This window comes from Hemiscyllium ocellatum, chromosome 19 (genome assembly GCF_020745735.1).
Source record: "Hemiscyllium ocellatum isolate sHemOce1 chromosome 19, sHemOce1.pat.X.cur, whole genome shotgun sequence".
NCBI classification, from domain to species: domain Eukaryota; kingdom Metazoa; phylum Chordata; class Chondrichthyes; order Orectolobiformes; family Hemiscylliidae; genus Hemiscyllium; species Hemiscyllium ocellatum.
The window spans coordinates 79804119-79829177 of record NC_083419.1 but is presented as its reverse complement, the minus strand read 5'-3'; positions in this window follow the sequence as shown (position 1 = coordinate 79829177).

The window sequence follows — 25059 nt, the reverse complement described above, 5'->3', positions numbered from 1 at the left end:
GTGTACCTCTCATTCAATACCAGCCCGATTTTCCCACCCATCATGACTGGAGGTACTCACCACCGCGCGGGTACCACAGGATATTCCGACCATGGCAGTTACACCACGGTTTGTTAACAGGGCACGGATGTGCTAGTACAGAGGGGTCCATTCTTTTCCCAGAGAGAGCCACACCACCAAACCCACCGAGCATGGTCTGAGCTCACCACCCAGCTCAGTGCAGTATCTGCGGTCTAAGGAAATATCCAGCAATACAGGACATAGTAATAACCTTCCGCACTCTGTCAGGGTAAATGTCACTGTGTCCTCTCTGATCCCTCACACTCACTGTATATCTGTAATAACACCTACCGCCAAACAAGGCTCATGCTCCATCATTCTCACTGCTGCATGCAGCACATTCCCCTCCACCCCATCTCTCTCTCTCTCTCTCTTTCTCTCACCCCCACTTTACCCACAACAACAGCACTGCATGGATCCAATACTGTGGACTGACTCCCTCTGAACCCCCACATACACCAGCACGAACAGCAGGGCCACCCACTCTCACCCTCAGTCCCTCCCTCTCTTCCTCCCATTCCAGGAGAAACAGCTTGGAATAAGACGGAAAGGGCCAAGCCAGGTGGTGGAGTGCCAGATAACAGTTCCCTCACTCGCCCGCCGCGCCATGTGGGGAGGACCATGGTACGAGCCGGAGAGGATTGGGACACCTCGTGTGGAGATTCTGAAATATCCACGTCCCACCAACCGAGTAAGGAGCGATGTTCAGTGAAGGGCAATTCTCACTTTAAACCCACTGGCAGTCCGTTCCCCCCCGGCACAATTTAGAAGCCGTGGTCCTGATACCATCTCCCTTTTGTGTTGAGATGGTACAATGGAATCCCCATGGTCTCGGTGGGCAGGAGGGTGGGCTCACAACACATCGTCACCACTACCTCCCAGGAAGGGAGCACGGAGACTCCCTCATACACCTCCTCCTGTAAACAGCTCAGATACCAAAACTAATCTGTGATAGTTACTGCTCTCCTCACTTGTCCTGATATCTTCAACAATCTGTACTCAAACACACGCAGCGCTCTCTGTTCCTGCAACCCCTTTATAATGTCACAGCCTGTTTTAAATTGTCTTTCCTACCAAGTGCATCGCCTCACATTGCTCTGCACTGATGCCCATCTGCCTTACACCTGAACACGATACCAACGTGTCACTGTCCTGTTAGAGTGCCAAAGTGTCCTCCATAGATTTCAAAGCTCTTCCAGGTTCGATGCCATCTACAAACACTGAGATTGTCATAGTGTCACAGTCCCCATGAAACAACTGAAATCCTGCCATACTCACTAGTGTGAGTAAGTGAAATACTGATATATTCTCACGGACAGAGTCGAATAATGACATGCTGTCAATGGAGCAACAAAATTCCTGACACATACGAGACAGAGTAGATGAAATATTGACAAACCACAGAGCAAGAGAAATCCGGATAGACTCCACTTATCTATATACATCAGGGTATAATGTGATGAAGTTGAAAATGTGTACTGTACCTTTAAGCGAGGGTCAATGCTGTTCTGAACTGAGAGCTGACAAGCACCTGAGTTTTGAGAGGATGGCAGACCCAGACACAGCATATTGCTGTAGAGCTGGAGTCGGGTAACAAACAATTAAAAGAAAGGAGTCCACAGTTGTGAATAGTTGATGTAAAATATTCACTTTCAGATTGAAAAAACAAATTGATGCTTTTATTTAAACAGTGGTATTTGGCAGATCTGTCACTCATATATTTACAGTTTACGAGGCGAATTGAGCATTTCTTTATGTTTCATTTAAGTTACCAGATGAGCTTCACGCAGTGTCCTAACCATTCCCATGTGTGTATTTGTGTGTCTCTGTGTGGGGCAGGTCTGCCGGTCTCTGTGGTGCTTAAAGTGATGCAATGCCACCTCTTCTGGCCTCCACACGCCACTGCACAGACATTGGCAGAGACTGAAAACCAACAAGAATTCATTCAGAGAGAGAGAGAGAGAGAGGGCAGCTGCTCACAGGACCATCCAAACTGATGTCTCATCCATGCACTGATCTAAATGCCCTTTAAACGTTGTAACTGTCCCTGCTTTCAGAACTTCCTCTGGAAGTTCATTCCACACACAAGCCAGATTCTGTCTAAAATATTTACCTCTCGTGACTTTTGTAAATCCTTTTCCTCGCACCTTAAAATATCTCTCAGTTTTGAACCCCAACTCTCGGGAAAAGACATCTGCCCTTCAGCCCATCTGCACCCCTCATGATTTTGTAAACCTCTATAAAGTTACCCCTTATTCTCATACTGTCCGGTGAAAAAAGTCCCAGCCTACCCAGCCTCTCCTGATAACTCACTCCCTCCATTCCCAGCAACATCTAGGTCAATCTCTTCTGAACCCTCTACAGATTAGTAACATCAAAGTGACCAGTCAAGTTATTTTCTGAGGGTACGGGGAGACCAAAACTAGAGGACATAGACTTGGGATGAGAGGGGAAACATTTAAAAGTGACCTAAGGGGCAGCTTTTTCACCCAGAGGGTGGTGTGCCTATGGAATGAGCAGGTAGGATGACTGGACTGGACACAGTATTCCAGAAGTTGTCTCACCAATATCCTGTACAACCTCAACATGACGTGCCAATTCCGGTACTCAAAGGTCTGACCATTGGAGATAAGTGTGTTAAACACCTTCTTAACCACACTATCTATATGAGATGCAAATTATAAGAATTATAACTGACGGCCTAGGTCTCTGTCTTGCAACACTGCCAAAGGCCCTATTTTTAATTTTATAGATTCTACTCTTGTTTGATTTTACAAATCCAATACTTTGCATGAATCCAAACTAAACTCCACCTGCCACCCCTCAGCCCAGTGTGTGATATTACTGCCACCTCACCCTCCCACTTCAATTTTAACATGCCCATCACTCTCCACTGATGGGCACACTCAGGACTTGATTTTCACAAAGACCCTGAGCTTGGGTTGCCTTGTGTGGTTAGGGGGAGGAGGTACAGATTGCACATACAGTCAATGCGGAGGAGAGGCTGGACAGTAATCAGCGGCCTAGTATCATTTGATGGTTTAGTAAGAGGCAGTCACACGTTAGAGGTGGCTAAGAGTGATCGGTGTATTGCGACCAGAAATTAAGCTCTTCACTCGTCTCTGGTGTTCATTAATAAATATCCATTTGAGATCCTTCATTAGGCAGAGTGTGTCTGCAGGATTTCTGTCCCAAATATTGCAGAGTAGAGATAATAGCGATTAAAAATGTTCATAGTTAATTTCGATAGTATAGCACGTACCCTCAATATCCTACAGTTGAAACAAATACCTTACATTTGTTTAACAATACAAAGTGTTTTTTGTAGCTCAGTAATGGTAACCTGATTATAATAAATTCACACTGAGCTGAAAGTGGGCACTAAAATATGACTCAGAATCTGGGTATGGTAGTGTAGTGGGTCGTGTCCTGGCCTCTGCGCCAGAACTTTGGATTTGATTCCAATTCCTGAACATGCGTGGTAGTGTTCCTAGCTCTGGACTAGAAGGCCTGGATTCAAGTCCTGCCTGTTGCAGAAGTATGTCACAGCATGTCAGAACAGGCTGATGAACAAACACACAGAATAATAATGTTACAGCTTTATGGGTATTTCTGCGTGATGCTAGTGTCCCTAAACACCGGGAACAAAGGGCTAGGCGTAAAGCCCACAGACGTGTTTCATAATACATCTGAACAAACTGATTAAAATGGATTTAGAATTGTGAATTGATGGAGAAGGAAGAGGTGTTAGTATTGCATTTCAGAATTTAGGCCCGGGATGACTGAAAGTACAGCCATTCGTGTTGATTGGAGTTACATTTCGTAGCAGCAAAGGTTTATAAAATCCGAACGGTTATGGATTGGGTGAGTAGTCAGGGTTTTTCCCCAAGTTAGGGGCGTCCAAAATTAGAGGGCATTGGTTGAAAGCGAGAGGGAAAGGTTTTTATGAGGCCTAAAGGGCACCTTTTCACACAGAGAGTGGTGTGCATATGGAATGAGCTGCCAGAGGAAGTGTTGGAGGGTGGTACAACTACAACATGTAAAAGGCATCTGGATGCTGACAGACATGCCGAGATTTTCCAGCAATTTCTGTATTTCTTTTAAAAATGCATTCAGTTTAACGCAGGTATTCGGAATAAATAAAATATTATATGTTTTAATGATGCAGGGCCATGCAAACATATTTCAAATCGACCGAGACCACTTTGTGCTGAGGGTATGGCTCTGTGTATGACAGCAGCAATGATGCACCTACATGGAGCAGGGAATGTGATGGAGACATAGTTTGTACAATGTACATGGAGACCTCACATAGTCTAGTTTGGGAGAGGAAGACATTATTGTGTGATTCAGCTCAGAGAGGGAGAAAATGTAATATGCCTGAGAAGGAATGGCCTATTGCACTCTCTCTCCTTCATTATTCCTCATCACAACAATGTGTGCGAGCTAAATAAAAACTCTAAAGTCATCGTTACCATTCTTTCTTTATAGAATCTCTGCAGTGACTCTCTTCGGCCCAACAAGTTCATACCATCCTTCCCAACCCATTCTCCTAACTGTTGTCTGTAACCTAGAAATCCCTGAACACTACAGACAATTTAGCATGACCAATCCACCTAACCTGCACAGTTTGTGGTAGGAAACTGGATCACCCATTAGAGCCTCACACAGTCAAAGGGTGAATGTGCAAACTCCACACAGAGAGTCACCCAAGGCTGGAATCGACCTCAGGTCCCTGCTGCTGTGAGGCAGCAGTGCTAATCACCTTGCTACCCTTTGGGTGAGCCCTGACCAGAATTCATTGGAATCTACTCACTGCCTAAAGCAAAGGGAATTCAGCCAAATCCAACGCTCCCAGGATGAAATCCCATTGCCAGCAGCTGTGCGAGTACAATATCTTCAGAAGTAGAATAACGTTTTGAACAATCTTCATGATTTTGCAAACCTCAATCAGGTCGCCCCTCAATCTCCTTTGTTCTTGTGAAAATAAACATAACCTACTCAGCCTCTCTTCATAGCTAGTATTTCATTCTGATTGATAGACAGATTAGTAAGGTTCGGTCACATGGGATACAGAAGAAGCTAGTCACAATTGGCTTGAAGGAAGAGGGATATATTTCAGACTGGAGGCTTGTGAGCAGCAGTGTGCTGTAAGAATCAGGACTGAGCTCACTGCATTTCATCATTTATGTAAAGGATTTAGATGTGAATATCGGGGCCATAGCTGGTAAGGTTACCGATGACATCAGAAAGGTGGTGTCGTAGATTATCTCAGAGTACAACGAGACCACAATTAGATGGGACAAAGGGGCAAGGAGTGACTGAAGTTTAAATTAGATAAATACGAGGTTTTGCATTTTGGGAACGCAAATCAGGGCAGATGTTATACACTTAATGGTAAGGTCCTGGGAAGTGTTGTGGAACAAAGGGGCATAGTGCTGCAGGTATATTGTTCCTTGAAAGTGGAGTCGCAGGTAGACAGAGTGGTGCTGAACACATTTAGCACATTTGCCTTAATCAGTCAGAGCACTGAGTATAGGAGTTGTGTTGGCATGTTGCATCTGTACAGGATGTTGGTGAGGTCTCTTTAAGAATACTGTGTACAACTCGGTTTTCTGCAGAAATGACTTACTTGGATGTCCCAGGACTGGAGGTTTGAGCTTTAGGAAGAGGCTGATTAAATTGAGGTGTTCCGCCATGGAGTGTCAGAGGTTGAGGGGTAACATTATAGAGGTTTGTAAAATCATCAGGGAACATGGATATTCTGAACAGCCATGTTCTGCTCCCAAGGTTGGCGAGTCCAGAACAAGAGAGCATAGTTTGAAGGGGAGAAGGCGAATGATTTAGAAGGGACCAAAAATATCAATGTTTCACACAGAGAGTGGTGTGTGTACAGAAAGTGCTGTCAGAGGAAGTGATCAAGGCGGGTACAATCACAGGAGGAATACTGGCCAAATGCTGGAAAATGTAACGAAACCAGATTTGATATCTGATTCTTTAACAGGGATGATGAATAATTCTGAAAGGCCTTTTCACGTTGGAATTCTCTTCACTGGACGGTTATCGTGTCTCTATGTTTACATTGATTAAAAGTTTCGTTAGTTAAATATTTGACAGAGAAGTGAGTCATGCATAATGGGACACAGACAGGAAAGTGGGGCTGAGACCACAACCTGATCAGCTACAATCTTAGTGCCTGGTGAAGCAGGCTCAAAGTATGTAATGACCCGCTCTTGTTCCTCAGTCCCATGTTCCTGTGTTCCATTCTGCTCCTCAAACCTACTAGACAGGAGCAGTTGGAGGCTACTTACTCTTATAAGCTTTTGCACAGAAACAGAGGAGACCTTTTGGCCCTTCAAGACTGTCCCACACGCTTTGAGGTGATTTTGGAAAAGTAATTGGAAAACCCAGGCTGGATATGATAGAGGCCCCTCATCTCTCTTTACAGAGCTTCCCCTCTCTGCAACTTGTGCTTCATTTGTTGGTCATGTTGTAGACCCAGATTCACTGAGAATACAGCCCCCATAACTCACCCAGAGATGGCTCACAGAATGCTCTGGTCCCCCTGACTGCAACATTCAATAACAGAACATTCATGAAAATTCCAATAACAGAAAGTGAGAACATCAGCAACAGGGGCAGGTCATTCACTCCCCAGGCCTGCCTTACCCTTCATTAAGATCATGATTGATCTGCTCTTGGTCTCAAATCTTCTTTCATACCAAATCCTTCATTGCCCTTACCTCTCTGACAGGTCAATATCCATCTACCTCCTCTTCAAATACATTTAGTCATCTAGCTCCACAACATTCTTGAGAAGAGAAACCCTGACATTCAATACCACCTATTTGAAGAAAACACTTGCTGCTCCTATATCATGGCCTATTGATATGAACAAAAGAGGTTGACACAAGGGTTCAGGGAAAAATGACTGAAACCGATATCAAGGCAGTGATTGACTTCTATTGACATAAAGGAGCTTAACAAAACTGGATTTAATGGGAATCAGAGTAACCTCTCCAGTGTTTGGAGTCAAACATGGCACAAAGGAAGATGCTCATCATCTCAGTCCTGGGTCACATCTGTGGGAGATCCTCAGGGTAGCTTCCCCTTCACAAACATCTTCAGCTGTTTCATCAATGTCTCCCTGCCCCCACCTCCCAACATAAGGTCAGAAGTGGGGATGGTTGCTGAAAATTCCACAGTGTTCAGAACATTTTGTTCCCTGTCGGCTCATGAATTGGTCTGTGTTTGTGTGCAGCAGGACCCAGACTCCATTGAGACTTGTGCTATTAGAGTGTCTGTAACATTCATGTAACAGCACTGCTGTACTCTGCATATTGCCACAGTAAAACAAGAATTCATTCAGCATCTTATGCTGTTTTTACAGGAATATAAGGAAGTCATTCAGCCCATTCAGTGCCTCCAGCCTATTACTCAGGAAGAGAAGGAATCGAGTGTGATGGTCCACACCAGAGCCCTTCGAAAATATTTGAACACGGTAACCTAGACTTTTTATTTATTTTAAAGGAAATGTAAAGTGGCTGTTCCAGATGCAATGTGCCTGTTCAGACTACTCGGTGTGAAGCAAAACACTATTTATTTAAACACGAAAGAGAAAATGAAACCAAAGAAAGAGGAATTTAGAATAATGTAATTCTATTGGAAAAGTTATCAGAATGCTAGATCTAGGAACGATTACTAATGAGCTGTTCCAATATAGGAAAATCCCATAAACATAGCCCTTGGCGAAAAGAAATATTCAGACACAGATTGACGCAAACATTTATTCAATCCAGAAATTAAAAACAGCATCAAGAGAAATTTCAGTGAGAGTAGCAGTCAGGAGACATTCACTGAAGCTTCCAACACTGTGGAGACCCCAATAGTTTTTGAATTAACTGAGAAACCCAAACCCAGAGATCCTAATTTATGAGAGCTGGCCACACCCATTCAGGCTGCATTAAAATAAACACAAGGCCTCCCTCGCTGTTTATTCAAGTGGCCTTAACTATCCAGTTAACTATCTGGATCGTTCAATCGTTCAATCGTTCAATTGGTAACGATCGTTCAATCTCTATCTTAAAAGAAACCAAGACAAAATAACCTCTTAAAGGTGCAGCATTGTCACACTAGTCAGTACAATGACTGTCAACAGGAACCAGGGATAACCAGTCAGGCCCTTGGCCCTGTCCAATCAGAAGAAGTTGAAGACAGTCAGTCCCTTGAGTCACTTATATAGGAACAGTAGGTGGCCATTCCCATCTCAATGCACTTGCATGGGGGCAGACTGAGGTAATTTATGCTGATTCCTGATGAATGTCTTATGCCCAAAATGTCGATTCTCCTGCTTCTCAGATGCTGCCTGACCTGTTGTGGTTTTCCAGCAATCGACGCTCTACTCTGATCTCTAGCATCGGCAGTCCTCACTGTCTCCTAATCGATGCTCTAACATGATGTACAACTGGAGCAGAGGCTTCACAGACAGGCTGCTCCACGTTGTTCCTCCTGACACCGTTGCTCATGATATACACGTGGAACTTTAACATGGTTTTCTAGTGGTGAGGAGGGAAGCCATATGTCTTGTGTGAAGTCTTAAGAAGGCACCCTCCATCTCCGAGAAGCCAGCCTGGTGTTCTCTATGTAGGGCGGAAGCAGTTCGGAATGGCTACCTGTTTCAGTTGGAACATATTATGGCTACTGTTGGGGATTGTGAGCAACATGACGTTCAGTGCAGGGTCACACACCGACTGCACAATAACGTGGGGAGAGTTAATTTAGGCATATAAACTATTAGGAAAGCCACGTTAGACTGATGAATGGACACTCTAAGTTCAAATAATGCTGATCTTGTTCACGTTGATCTTGTCTAGTGCAAGTCCTGTTCAGTGCAACCTGTATGCCTTACTCAGTCCAAGTCTATTTCCACCTTATGATCTATCTGACCATGCTTACTATGATCTTCCTCCACTGCTCATAAATAAACTGTTTCCCTGTACTGAGGTACATGTGACAATAAACCAAACCAATCAATCCTGGGTAAAGTATGGAATTTCTCACCCTATCAATGTCTCTTTTGGACTGAAGTGATCGCTGCCACTCCTCGTGTTTCAGCATCACCATTTCTTCGTCTCTCACAGCTCTAGAGATTAAACACTCAGCTTATTCACTCTATCCTCATGTTCTCATCACCCGTGTCTGTGGTAAGGAGACCATTCCTTGGAAAGTAGATCAAATCTGTACAGAGTGTCCCCAAATGCTCTCTCAGTAAGGCTGTACAACAGCACGATGATGGCTTTACTTATGTACTCAAATCACCTTACAATGAAGGACAGCATGCTATTGACTGCTCCCATTACTTACTCAGGGTTTGATTCGGAGCAGTCAGCATAGACTTGAGAGTAGGAGATCATGTTTTCCACATTTCGTAGAGTCCTTTGATGACGTGACCAGGAAGTTTGATGAGGGCAGAGTGATAGACGTAGTCTCTATGAATTTCAGCAAGGCCTTTGATAAGGTTTCACATGGCAGGCTGTTCTGGAAGGTTACATCACTTGAAATGCTGGGGGAACTGGCCAATTGGATACACAGTTGGCTTGATGGTAGGAAACAGAGGGTTTAATGGAAAGATTTTTGTCAGACCTTAGGCTTGGTCCAAAGCTGTTTGTTATCTATGAGTTGGTTGAGAATGTACAAGGTATGATTAGTAAGTTTGCAGATGACACTAATGTAATTGGGAGCATGATCAGTGAGGAAGATTATCAGAAATTGAAGCAGGACCTTAATCAAGTGGAGAAGTGGGCCGAGAAATGGCAAATGGAATTTAAAATAGAAGCGTGAGCTCTTGCATTTTGGAAACTCAAGTCAAGGTAGGAGTTTCATGGTGAATGGGAGGGTCTTAAAGGTGCAGTGGACAGAGAGACTTTGGTGTTCAGGTGTACGGTTCTCTAAGAGTGGATTCACAGTTAGACAGGGCAGTGAAGAAGGCTTTTGGTACACTGGCCTTCATCAGGCAGAATATTGAGTATAGAAGTTGGGAACTTATGTTGCAGTTACACAGGACTTTGGTAAGTCCGCACGTGGAGTATTGTGTTCAGTTTTGTCATCTTGTTATAGATAGGATATTATTAAATTAGAAAGAGTGCAGAAGAAATTTACAAAGACTTTGTCAGGAACCAGTGGTCTGAGTTATAGGGAGAGTTTGGACAAGCTAGGACATTTTCTTTAGAGTGTAGGAGATTGAGGGAGTCCTTATTGAGCTGTATAAAATTACGAGGGGCATGGATAGGGTTAATACTCTCAGTCTTTTTCCAATGTGTAGAGAATCGAGGATTAGAGGGAACCAGTTTAAGGTTAGAAGGGAAGGAATAAAATGGAACCTGATGGGCCAATTCTTTACACAGTGGATGTTACGTGGATGAACTGCCAGCAGATGTGGTTTTGGGGGGGGGGTACATTAACAACTATAGGGGGGTACATTAGGAAAGGAATGGAAAGATATGGGCCAACTGCAGGGAAGTGGGGTTAGCGTGGATGGACATTTACAAGGTGGAGTCGAACATCTTTGTTAATTAAAACCAAACACCCAGAAAAGCTCGCCTCACCTCCTAATCTGTTAAAATGTGAGCGACACAGATCTGCGACATTCTATAATTTGATAAACCTTAACAAGTTAGTTTCTTACCTTTAATAGTGAACGCTAAACAACAACTATTCACAAATACAAGCCCCTCTTTTCTTAGCTACTAACTATCTGACTCCAACTCTGTAAAACTATGCTGTTCCAACAACCCACATATTAAACATTACAATCTCAAGACCATACATTCTTTATCTTCCCCGCCATGTTCACTCTTTCAGCTGCTGATCTTCTTGTTTCATTTTTTTTATTGCAAGTAGGTTTACATGAACATGTGTCTTTGTCAGAGAGTGTTTGAGATGGCCAGTTAGCACTCCTGCTCTACAGCAGGTGCTCTGCTGTTGGGTGGCAGGAGCTCTCCCTCCAGTGTTCAAAATTCTGGGTCTATATCCTCCCCATGATATAATAATTCACATAATTTGATTGTTTTCCAGGTTTCCAAACAATAATATTCAAATTCTGTCGGCTTCTGGTATCCTGAGCGTTATTTATACTCTTTGGTTGCATTTGAATGACTATCAAAACGGCAACCAAAACTCAGGTATCCATTTCTCAGCCCATGGTGACATGTGGAACAGTGTGACCTTTAGCTGGCATCTGTGGCTTTAATTTCTATTCAGCAAATCCCGTTCTGTCTTAAAGTGCCCATACATGTTTTTGGCCTCATAACATCTCCCCGTTTCAGAAAATAAAATAAACCAGCAGAATGAAAAGATGGCTACATTTCTTCTCCTCTAATTCTTAATCCCAATTTTATGAGATACGAAAGTATTAATGTCATTCAGATTAATTCTGCACACCAATATAACACTTGAATAAGTCAAATCTTACCTACACTTTTTCCTTTAAATCCGCGAAAACACATCTGCTATCACATTGTAGGAGCCACAGCATGTACATTTTATAAGTTTAAAGTCGGTAAGATAAGACTCAAATGAAATAGTCTCATATTCTGGTCTTTAAATATTCCAAAAAATGCGAGAGATTTGTCGTTGTCCACAACCATCTCCTACAATTTGTTTGTCATGTAAACATTAAAATATTGTCGGGCCAATACGAAACTTAATCATTCTTGTTCAACAATGGGGATGCTGTATTTATTTCTGGTGGATATTGAGTTCTTTCAACAAGTAGCCAATTAGCCGCTCAACTCCATCATTGTATTTCTGTCTCAATACATCTCCGAGCTCTATAACACTAGCATCAGACACAATTTTCAAAGGTTTTCAAAATATTTTGTGCAGCTAAGACTGGTGCGGGGTGATTAATCCTGCTTTAAAATTCCCAAATGCTTCCTGGCATTGTTCTGTCCACCACAATTCTGTGTTCTTCTTTAGTAAATCCATCAGTGGTGAAGTTTGGAACAAATTTTCTGAAAGAATCCACTCAGTTCCAAAAATCGAAACACCTCTTTCTTCGAGGATGGTCGTGGAAATTCCTCAAAGCCCTTTGTCTTTGTGTTCCTACGGTCAACCTTCCATGTCCAATGTAATGTCCCCAGAACGTCCCCTCTGTCTTCGCAAATTCTGTTTTCATTAAGTTTATTACCAAGTTTGCTTCTTGTAATCGTTCAATATGCTCTGCCAATTGTAAAATGTGAGCTTTCAATCATTTGCTAAAGGTCACTATATCACACAGACAAACTGCACAATTTGTTCATCTGGCCACAGCTCTTTTCCTGAGTCTTAAATGTGGCTGGTGCATTATTCATCCATATGAAATATTCGATTAAGTTTTTCTGTCATCTCCATTATCGTTACTAGAGAGCTTAACTGACTCCACATTTTTGTTAAATTTTAAATGGGCGACTAAACCTGTCTTTGAAGGGATTTATTACCACTGGTGTTAATACTAAAACGTAATCCCCACGGGAAATCTTCAAAGTTTCAGAATTTTTATCTACCACCTGCTTCACTCTATGTTGTGCTCTTCAGATACTGTTTAGCAAACTCACCTACTCCATCTACTCTCTCGTTCACCTCACACACATAATCTAAGTGTGAGATTTCCGACGTCGGTCCTGTTGATTTATATTTAATTAATTTCAAAGGATCTCTCACTTCATGTACGAATATTTACTCAAAGGAAGTAAGCGGAGTAGATTTATTTGGGGCATCTCTAATGGCAAACAATATAATGGGACACCTTTGTTCCACTCATTCAGGTAATCATAACAGTACGCTGTTAATATGGTCTTCAGCGTCTGATGCCAACTTTCCAAGGCTCCCTGGGATTCAGGATCTGACGCACTTGATTTAAACTGCTGTATGTCTAAGCTATCCATGACTTCCTTCAACAGCTGATCGGTAAAATGAACCTTTGGTCTGACTGAATCTTACTGCAAAGCCAACAGCGAGTAAAGAAAGCCACCAAGCCTCCATATCCCTGTTTATCTGTACACACCGTAATGGAGTTGCCTCTGGAAATCTGGTACACACATCCATTATGGTCAGCAAATATTGTTTCCCACTTCTATTTTAGAAAGGGGAGCAACACAATTAATCACAACACACGTGAAATGTTCTTCGAATGTAGGAATTGGCCAGAAAGGTGCTGGATTTATTACTGCCTGTTACTTACCTACCATTTGGTATGTATGTCATGTACAAAAAAAAAACTACATCCTTGTGCAGTCCATGCCGCTAGGAATTTATCTGTACCTTTGCCTGAGTCTGTACGCCTCGGTGACAGTCTGCAGTTAGTTTATGAACTACCCTTCCCACTGTATGCTACCAGTAACACAATCTGGTGCACTTCGGCCCATTTCCCTTCTGCAGTAATCTATCAGGGTCTCCATTTTAATTTTAGGATTCTATCTTTAAGTTAATAACTTTCGACAATATATTCTGATTCCTTTCCTTTGTGTGTGCATGTGTATGTGTGTGTGTATGTCTGTTGTAAGTCCATTAGCCTTTCTGGACTAAACGCCTCTGCCTGATTCTCTGTCTGTTCAGGTTTTCTTTTCTGCACCGTTACATCAAACAGGGTGTTAGTTCACTGAGCATCAACCCATTTGTCTTTTTCGTTCGTTTTTCCTTGCTGCTGTAACATTTGACAGTGGGGTCTTGTTACTATACTGTCTGCAAAAATTCCTGGGTATTTTTCTTTTAACACCCAATTCCCTAATCTTCCTTTGGCTTCTCCACCATAAGGGGTACCTCTCCCACCTCGCCTCCTGCGAAATTGTTCCCAAGAACAAACAGTATTCCTAGAACTGACACTCTGTTACTCCCTGTCGCTGTTACTTGCCCAATCTTGATTTGGCATTCCATCCTGAGGTAAGGCAAGGAATGCTTAATTCTGTCCCATTTCCACAAATTTTCACGCTTTTGATTAACATACCAGAAAGAGTGAAAATACTTTCATCTCTCACTGTTAGCGGCCAAGAGAAAGTGAGGACTGCAGATGCTGGATATAAGAGTTGAATAGTGTCGGCTGGAAAAGCACAGCAGTTTGGTGGCATCCGAGGGGCAGGAGTGTTGACGTTTCAGGCGTAAATCCTTCATCAGGAAAGTTGGGGGTAAAGGAGAGAGAAGGGGGTTGAGACATAGCAAGGTGGAGGTGCAGCTGGGTGGAAGGGAGCTTGGAAGGCGATAGGTAGATGCAGGTGGGGTGTGATGGTGATCGGTCGGAGAGGAGGGTGAAGTGGATAGGTGGTAGGATAGCTGGAACCCTCAAACTATACAGCATCAACGTTGACTTCACCAAATTCCAAATCTTCCCTCCCCAACCTCTCGCACATCCAACCGTTCAACTTAGCACTGGCCTCTTGAACTGCCCTAATTGTCCATCTTCCTTCCCAACTATCCACTCCACCCTCCCCTCCTACATATCACTATCACTCCCACCTACATCGTCTTACCGCCTTCCCAGTGACCCTCCCACCAGCCCAGCTCCTATCTTCGTATTTATCTTTCAGCCCCGTTGTCCCTTCACCACATTCCTGACGATCGGTTTATGCCTGATATTCGATTGTCCTGCCGTTCGGATGTTGCCTAATCTTTTGTGCTTTTCCGGCCCCACACTTTTAAACTCTCATCTCCAGCATCTGTAGCCCTCACTTTCTATCGGCCTCTAACAGTAAGAGATGAAAGTATTTTCACTCTATCTGGCATGTTAATCACTTCTCAACTATTAGAGACGGAGCAGATCCCGTATTTCACAAAATTAAAACTTCTTGTCCTTCTCCCCCTGTTCTTTCTGAGTAAACCTTATCTACAGAGGCGAATTCGTTCAGAGAGCAGGCACTGCCTCTATACCTAGCCCCTGACTAGGCTGTGCACTCTCCTGCAGCTCCTCGCCTCCACTTGGGGTCTCCTTTACCAGTTTTACTAATGCCACTGGCTTAGCCTCTTCTAACACATCTTTGCCCAAAGTGCCTCCCCTCAACGACCATCTTTGTGTGTCCCAGCTTACGACAGTCAAAACGCTATTTTCCTGTTCCCTTCTTAAAGCATCGACACTGTAACTTTATGTGTTCCACCGCCTTATAGTGAGAACACCTGAGGCCTTTCACGTCTATCTATATGCTTGTAGTACCAATTCATAATCAATCAAAATAGCCAATTTAACATCTGCATAATCTCTGGATCCCTCATCTGATTGCGCTGCACATATCTCACTAGCTGTGCCCACCAGCTTACTAGCATTACCCACAAGTTCACTGGACATGCCATCTGCCAAGCCATTTTTACAAGTGAAATAAAAAAAGAGGTTTTGACATTTTTCTCACCGAATTAGGCAAGGTATTAACATAGTTGTGCGCATCCCTACTTTCTTCCTTCATCTCCATCCTGTTAGTTTAACTTTCTTGTCTAATTCCCAACTTCTGAATTTGAAATTCTCTCTCTCTTTCTTTTTTCCTCTCTTTCTCTTTCTTCTCTCTGTGTTTCCATCTCTTTATTTATCTTCTAACTTCAGTTGCCACATTTGCAATTTAGATTTTTCTAACTCTACTGCACTTGTCTGTTTCTCTGATACATCAACGTGCTTGACCAACTCCATTACAATTTTAGGCCAATGCTCTGGCAGCTGGCGAAAGTTAAAAACAATTGACAAAATATTAAGATACAAAATCTTGTGTCCATAATAGTGACCTTCAAGCTGATGTTGATTGTAAACACCAATTTACTTTGCAAATGTACTTTCAGGAAGTGAATCTCGCATGCTTTAGTGGTCTGGCCTAGACGTGACTGTAGACACACAGACATGTGACAAACTTTTCAATGATCACGGAATCCACCAACCAAGACATTGCATTGTGTCAAACTGTTCCGAGGTCTAAAGCATAAAACCAGACAGAACACCTGGCCCCAGCCTCAGTATCGGAAAAGGGAATGAGAAACACAGTCCTGTTGACACTGAAGACACCTCCTCCCTAACATCTGAGAGCTTGTGACAACATTTACAGACTGTACAGAAACATCAGGAATGGAGTAGGCCATAGAACACATTGAGCTTTCCCCATTCCAGTTCATGTTCAAACATCTCCTCAATGCACTTTTTCCATACACTGTACACATCCCTTAATGTGATTAACTTGTAAAGTTTTAAAATAGGAAGTGCAGTATTCCCTTTGGTCTGTCGAGTTTGCTACCCAATTCATTATAATGATATCTGGTCCTTTATTTACACATCGTTCTCCTGCTTTCCCACCACCCCTTTACTGTCTCAGAATTCTTATTTATATTTAGTCTCTTGGCTACCAGATGTGAGCGAATTCCCCAGGGTCACCAGTGTCTGAATGCAGACATTTATTCTCATCTCATGAAGAATGGCCTGTCTGTACCTAATACTGTAGCTCCTTGTTTTAGACACCACAGTCTGGTGAATTATCATCTCTGCTTCCAATCTGTCTCACCCTGTCAGAGTTTTATATATCTCACTGAGATCTCCACCTATGTTTAATCGATATTGTGAGCATCTGGGGCCTGAGCACCGATCCCTGTGATACCTCAGCAATCTTGCTCTGTTAAAAGAAATGTTGTTTCTCAATGTATTTATTTCCTGAATCTGGGTGTGACTGGCTGGGCCAGCATTTATTGCCTGTCCCTAGGTGCCGTTGAGAAGGTGGTGGTGAGCTGCCTTGTTGAACCGCTGCAGTCCACTGTGGATTCAGTGATGGTACCACCATTGAATGCCAAGGGGCAGTGGTTAGATTGCATTTTAGTGGTGATGGGCACTGTCTGGCATTTGTGTGGCCTGAATATTACTCGCCACTTGTCAGCCTGGGTACTGTCCAGTTCTTGTCGCATTTGGATATGGACTGCTTTAGTATCTGAGGACGCACAAATGTTGCTGAACATGGTGCAATTATTGGCGACCATCCCCACTTCTGACCTTAAAATTGAGTTAAGGTCATTGATGAAGCAACCCTGAAGATGTTTGGGCCTAGGCCACTGCCCGAGGGACTCCTACAGACTTGTTCTACAGCTGCGTTGACTGACATTTATCAATCATGACCATCGTGACAGGTATGATTCTAACCAGCGGGGTGTTTGACACAGATACCCATTGATTCCAGTTTTGTTAAGGTGCTTGATGGCACACTTGGTCGAAGGCAGCCTTGTTTTAAAGGGCTGTCACTCTCATCCCACCTCTGGAATTCAGCAGTTTTGTACATGTTTGAACCAAGGTAATAAGATCATGAGCTGAGTGACCCTGGTGGAACCCAAACCGGACGTCATTGACCAGGTTATATCTGGGCAGGTGCTGCTTAAAGCACTTAAACCACCCATCACCGTACTGATTTTCGAGAGTAGACTGATGGATTGGTAATTGGTCAGATTGGATTTGTTCTGCTTTTTATGTATGGGGATACTTGGGTAATTTTCCACATAATCGGGTAAACGTTGTTGTAATGATAGTGGAACAGTTTAGCTAGGGCAGTGACATGTTCTGCAGTTCAAGTTTTCAGTACTATTGCCAGAATGTTGTCAGGTTATGTCCCCTTTAGAGTATCCAGTGTCCCCATCTGAATCTGGATGAATCTGGATATCGCATGGAATGAATTGAATTGGATGATGACTGGTAACCGAATTACTGAGGACCACTGGAGGAGGCTGAGATAGATCATCCACTCAGTACTTCTGACTGAAGATTGTTGTGAATGCATCAGCCTTATTTTTTGCACTGAGGTGCTGGGCTCATCCATCATAAAGGATGAGGATATTTGTGGAATATCCTTCTCCAATGACTTGGTTAATTGTCCATGACTTTTCTCAACTACAAGTGGAAGGACTGCAGAGCATAGGTCTGAACCGTTGCTTGTGGGATCACGTAGCTCTGTCTCTCACTTACTGCTTCTGTTTTTAGCACACACGTTGTCCTGGTTGGCGGCTTCACCAGGCTGACACGTCATTTCCAGGTATGCCTGGTGCTGCTTCTGCCCTCCTGAACACTTCATTGAATCAAGGTCGATCCCCTGGCTTGATGGTAATTGTTGTGAGGGGGATTTGCCAGGCCATGAGTTTCCGCTGGAGTACAATTATGATTCTATTGCTGAGCAACAGCACATTGTGGAAACCCAGACTTGAGCTGCTAGATATTTCTGAAGTCTGTCTTATTTAGCACAGTGATGTGCCACTGAAAATGATGGATGTTACTCTCAATGTGTAGGTGGGAATTTGTCTCTACAGTGACTATGCGGTGGTCACTCTTATCGATACTGGCATGGGCAGATCATTCTACTACTGGCAGATTAGTAATAATGTGGTCACGTATGTATTTTTCTCTTATTGGTTCCTTCATCACCTGCCATAGACCCAGCCTAGCAGTTATATCCGTTAGGACTCGACCAGCTTAATCAGTAATGTCGCTGCAAAACTACTCTTGGTGGTGGACATTGAAATCCCCCACCCAGAGTACATCGTGCGCTTTTGCAACCCTCAGTGCTTCCTCCAGATGTTGGTCAGCATGGACGAGAACTGACCTATCACTTGAGAGAGGCTGGTACGTGGTAATCAGCAGGAGGTTTCCTTTCCCATGTGTAAACTAACGCCATGAGACTTCATGGGATACAGAGACACTGTTGAGGACTCCCAGAGCAATTCCCTTCCAACTGTATCACAATGTGCCGCCATGTCAATCCTTCTGGTAATATAGGGAAAGGTAATGGGGAGTCTGGGACATAGTCATCCTCACAAAATCATACCTTCCAGACAATGTCAGGCTGTTGCTTGACGAGTCTTTTGATTTCAATTCACTGTTTCCTGCCAGCTGTCCCATTCTAGAAACATGTCCATATCTTCCCCCCAATTCACTCAGATTTGATTTTGCAAACTGGGCTTGGAACTTTACCAAACCTTTCTGAAAATCCACATGTTTTACATCCATTGGTTCTCTTTCTTTTGTCTCCCAGTCTGTTTCTCAAACATAATTCCCATTTCATAAATCGACGTTAATGTTGCCCACGGACATTTCAGTCCCAATAAGTTCTCCTAAACCATTTACGTATTATGTTCTAAGTTCCATTTACTTTATCATTTTTCCACACCAGACTTGGTTTGTCTAGTATTGTTAGAAAGTTCTATGAATACATTACTGAAGTAGTCGTTTCATAGTTCTGCAATTTCCCTCTTCCCCCTTCTCCATTCTCTGGTTTCAGATTGTAAGGAAGCTGCACTTGTTTTCTCATATCTCTCACATTGACATGATTTGACAAGCTATTACAGTTCACTCTTATAACCCTTGTGAATATACTCTTCAGATACGCATCAATTCCTGCCTTAAGCTGCTCAATAATTGACCTTCCACACCACGCACTCACAGGAGCATAGACTCTGTGCCAACAGAAATACAGCAAAATCTACATTAGTCCCACTTTCCCACACCTGGCCCATAGCCTGGAATTTTATGACACTTCCAAGTGCTCGTCCAAAAACTTTTTTATTGGTTGCGAGTTTACCTGTGATAACTCCCCTTTCAGGGAGTGCATTCCAGATTCAAACACCCTCCAGGTGAAAAAAAAATTTAAACCCTCTGTGAACCTCAAACCTTTCACTTTGAAGGTGCGTTCCTTTGTTCTTGACTCTCTGACTAAAAGGAGCAGCTGCTGTCTATCCATCCTGTACATGCTCCTCATTAGCTTATCCTTCTGAATCACGTCCCGCTAGCCTCTCTGTTCCAAAGTAAACAAACCAAGTTTATCCAGCCTCTCCCCATAGCTGATATGTTCCATCCCAGAGAACATCCTGGTGAATCTCCTCTGTTCCCCCTCCAGTGTAATCACATCCTCCGTGTAATGAGGCTCCAAGAACTGTAGACAGAATTCCATCCTGGGCTAACCAAAGTCCTGTACAACTCTTAGAATCGATGTCATGATGAATAAAGGCTATACTGACAGTCGCGTGTGACTTCTTAACTAACGAATTACCCTGTCTAGTCACATTCATGGATGTGTGGAGAAGCACCCTCTGAGATTCCTAGTGTGCTGCCATTCATTGAGTCCTCCCCTGTCTCTTTCCTTCTTCCAAAGTGCATCAACTCATATTTATCAGGGTTACATTCCATCTGCAATTGATCTGATGATCTGACCAATCCATCTGTAACTTCATGTAATATTAACCTTCCTCCACACTGCCAACTACAGGGTCAATCTTTATGTCAAACATAAACTAACTTATCACAACTCCCACCTCCTCTATCCACACCCCTCCAGATTCACATCTACACCATTTATGAATACCACAAACAATAAGGGATACAACATTGATCCCTGTGGTATACCAGCAGACACTGGTCTCCAGTCACACAAACAGCATTCTTCCACCACCCTCTGTCTCCTGCGACTAAGACAATTTCCATTGTAATTTGTCATGTTATCCTTGATATTGTAAGACTTTACTTTTATTTTTCAGTTTCCCATATGGAACGTTGTCAAAGGCCTTGTTGCAAAATTAAACAAGCAGGTTCCTCAAACTAATTCAATCAAATTCATTAAATGTGACTCCCCTCTGATAAAGTCATGATGATTATCCCAGATCAAACGTTGCGGCTCTGATCCGAGTTCAATTTTCTCCTTCCCTATTTTCACCAGTAGTTTCCCTTACAGTGATCTAATACTCGATCGTCTATAGTTCCCTGGTCCACCTCCACCACCATGACTGAGAAGTGGAATCATATTAGCTATTCTCCAGTTCTCTGGTATCTCCCCTTTTGTCAGATTTTAATTAATATTTTCAGTCAGTGTCTTTCCTCCCTTGTCTCCAACAGTACCATGTGATAAAACTCATTCCGAACTGGGGATTGGACCAAATTTATTCCAGACAAAGCATCAAACCCTTGCTCGTATAGTAGATCAATCTTTTCACAAGCCTTCCAGTCCATCTTCTTGAATTCTGTCCCTGCCCCCTACTTCTCCCAAGTAAAATAGATGTGAAGGTCTCATGTCACAATCTATCAATGTTCTCCAGCTTCACACACTGATTTCCCCTTTGGTTTCTCATGACAATAACTGCTGATTATTCTGTTCCACTTGTACATGTAGAATATCATGGATTCTCCCTGATCTCGCCTATTTGCATTTCGCCATATCGCTTTGTTATTCAGTCTCCTCTCTGTTTCTACGTTTCTTAGTTTCACCACAATCACTTCACATCTTTAGAAACACGAGATCACAGGCTGAGTTTCCCCATCAGACAATCTTTCCATCTTAGGAGTTAATCTGGTGTATACCTTTTGCAGGTCCCCTGCCGTCAGTATATTCTATGTTAGATTGGGGCTCCCAACTCTAAGTTTAGTCTCATCAACATTCTGTGCAACTGGTGCACGACATCTTCTATATTCCAATTACATTCACATGAATGTAACCCTAATTTTTACTTTCCCATTTGCATATGTTCTTCCCAATACCTTTCACTTTAACTTCTCTTATAAACTTACATTTTGAGTTCTTTAAAAAATGCTCCTGAATGTCCTGTTCCTTGGATGCTGCCTGACCTGCTGCGCTTTAACCAGCAACACATTTTCAGCTCTGATCTCCAGCATCTGCAGACCTCACTTTTTACTCGAAGATTCTTTTCAAAGATGACCTCAACACTGATAGAATGATCTCAGACTTTACTTACACAAGTCCCATGGTCACTTGGTATTTCTGGGAGAATTTCTGGATATTCTTCCTTGAAGATAGACACAATGAAACTGTTTCTTTTCCCGACGATTTCTCTGTTCTCTACAATAAATTATCCTGTCCGCACATCCACTGTACCACATTTGACCTTGTTTTAATTTTTGTTTCATACATTGATAGAAGCTTTTTTAGCAGTCTTTATATTTTTCTTTTGTTTGCATGCTTTTTATCTTTTTGATTTTTTTCTCAGTTTCTTGGTCATCCTTTGCTGGGTCCTACATTTCTCTGAATCCACTGGTTTGCTACAATACTTGGGGTTTTTCTAAGATGCTTCCTTTCATTCAATAGATAGCCGAAAGTGGGGCTGAAAGTAATAGTCAGAGAGGAGGGTGGACCAGATTGATGGGAAGGAAGGTGGACAAGTAGGAACGTTCAAAGGGTGGTACTGAGTTGGAAGGTGAGACTGGGATAAGAGCTGAAAATGTGTTTCTGGAAAAGCGGAGCAGGTCAGGCAGCATCCAAGGAGCAGGAGAATTGACGTTTCGGGCATGTGTCCTTCTTCAGGAAGACTGGGATAAGGTGGGGTTATGGGAAATGGGGAAATCCACCATTATCCTTTGTGGTTGGAGGGTCCCAAGGCAGAAGATGAGGCCTTCTTCCTCCAGGCTTCCGGTAGTTCGGGTTTGGCGATGGATCAAGCCCAGAGCCCTCATGTCTTTGGCAGAGTAGGAAAGGGAGTTATAGTGTTCAGCCACAAGATAATGGAGTTGGTAATGTGGTTGTCCCAGACATGATCAACAAGTTGGCGTCCTATCTCGCCAATGTAGAGAAGACTATGTTGAGTTTAATGCATGCTGTAGATGAGGCGTTCTGTCTCCCTTGAACACCTATCACTTTCAAACCCACCTTCATCTACCAATCGCATTCACAGATATCTCCCCCTGCCACACTACCTTCCCATTTATCTCTCAACCCCCTTGGCCCATAAGCCTTATTCCTGATGAAGGGCCAATATCTGAAACGTCGATTCTCCTGCTCCTAGAATGCTGTCTGACCTACTGTTAATTTATATCACCTCATTGTTCGACTCTGCTCTCCAGCATCTGTAGTCCCCACTTTCTTCTCACACTTTCTGGGCTTGCATGAGTCAGATTTACAATGGCTACTTTAAATAAAACGAAAACTGTCGAGTACTCAAAAATCAGAAACCCAATACATTATGGTCACTCTTCCCAAAAACTCCTTACAGCAAAGTTTTCGATTAACTCCTCTGATCATCCAGCAACAATTCCTAAATAACCTTATCTCGAGCTCGGTGCTCGACATAATGTTAATGCAAACCATCTCACACGTGTTCATGAAATCCATTTATCCCAGCTTTACCATTCAGTTGAGTGAACACAGTTTAGATACAATTTAAATAGTACATTATTACTGCAGTACTCACAAATGTGTAGATCTCATTTTCCTGTTTAATAACATGTCCAACATTTGTATTGCAGCGTTCACTTGATATATAACTCCCATCAATGTTTGCTCCTCCTTGCTGTTTTTTTTCACACTCCACCTGACTAGACTCTGTGGAATCTGAACAACGTGGGCTCTGGTGAGATTAATGGTAGAGATCATTTCGCCACATCATTTATGATCTACTCAAGTGTCATTGTGAGATTTTCCCCAGATCTCCCATTATGCTGATGGATTAGAAAAGGACAATGATTTTAAACAATGCAGTGTATTACCCGAGATATGTGAGACTGTCCTAACCTGGGTGGGAACCTTACAACAGGCTGGTAAAGTGTTGCTGCTGCTGTATAGGATCTTAGTGAGAATGCATATGGAGTGGTGTGCACAGATTTAATCTCCTCACTGAGGAAAGGATATTGTCACATTGGAAGGAGCTCGGAGGTGGTTCCCTCAACTGATTCCTGCAATGACGGTGTTAACTTATAAGGAAATGATGATCAGGTTGATCCAAATGTCATTGGAGTTTAAAAGAATGAAAGATGATCTTATTTTAACATAAATGACAACCAAGGAGCCAACAACTGAAGCCAATTGCACAGATAATGATGGAATCCATTCCGTTCTCCAGTCTGTTACACAGGAACAGCAGAAGGATATTCAGGCCTTCGACCCCGTTATGCCAGAATAGGACGAGGTTATTCAGCCCCTGGAGTCTGATGTACGTTTACAGGAGGAGGTCAGCCAACCCCATCGAGCTTATAACACTGGACACATCAACAGGATCAGTTCATTCAGCCACCTCAAATCTGTAACATAGGAACTGGAAGAGGTCACACAGTGACTGGAGAATTGTTACATTGGGATAGTAGGAGGCCATTCCGACCCAAGGAGCCTGTTGAAAGGGAAATGGATAAGGATACAAACTATCTGAAACTTCTTTCATGAGCAAGGAGAAGGTAATTCAGACACGTGTCTGTTGTAAGGGAAGGGGAGAAGATCAATCACTCTCTCAGTCTCAAGTCCGGGATACATGTGGAGACAGTTCAGTATCTCCAGCTTATGATGGAGGATTATGAGAAGACCCATCAGACCTTCAAGCTGTTACACAGCAACAGAAATATTCCATAATCCCCCAACCCTCTAAGGGGAAAATAAGGATAGCAGCAGCTCCCTGCGGAGGGAGAAACAATACATTTACCTCATCCACTATTTTATCCTCCATCTCCGAATGGTGACATTGATGACATACTGGGAGATGATGGATATGTCACCCAGTCCTGCCTGGAAAGTTCCAAATCATCGAAACTGAATGAAACATGACCCTAACAATCACTCAAAACATTGTCCTCCCCCTGGTATGAAGCTGCAGGCCATGTTGAAGGAGGTGACACCGCTCTGTGACCAGCTCCTTGTTCAATCAGTGTCCCCTCACACTTGCTCCTGGGTTAAGTGTCCCTTGGGAAGCTGGTCATGGAAATTCCAGACGGAATCCCTTTCCCCACACACACAACTTCCCCTCTCTGAAGCCTCTGCTCCATTTGGTGTTCATGTTACTGACCCACATGCTGTAACTATTGTTCCCATGCTCCATCCAAAGTTGGGTCACCAAATCCTCATGTCTCCCTGACTGTCTGAGGCAGCTCACAACACAATCTCCAGCAAACCATCCCTCGCCCGTCCACTAACTTTTCAATAACAGGAGTTATTCACAATCCCTTCGGCTACAGATCCCCGCAAAATATTTTAAGAAGGCTGCTTCGTCACAAACCTTTCCTTATTTGGAATATAGATGTGGAGTGTGCGTTCCAGATGCGTTGTGACTGAT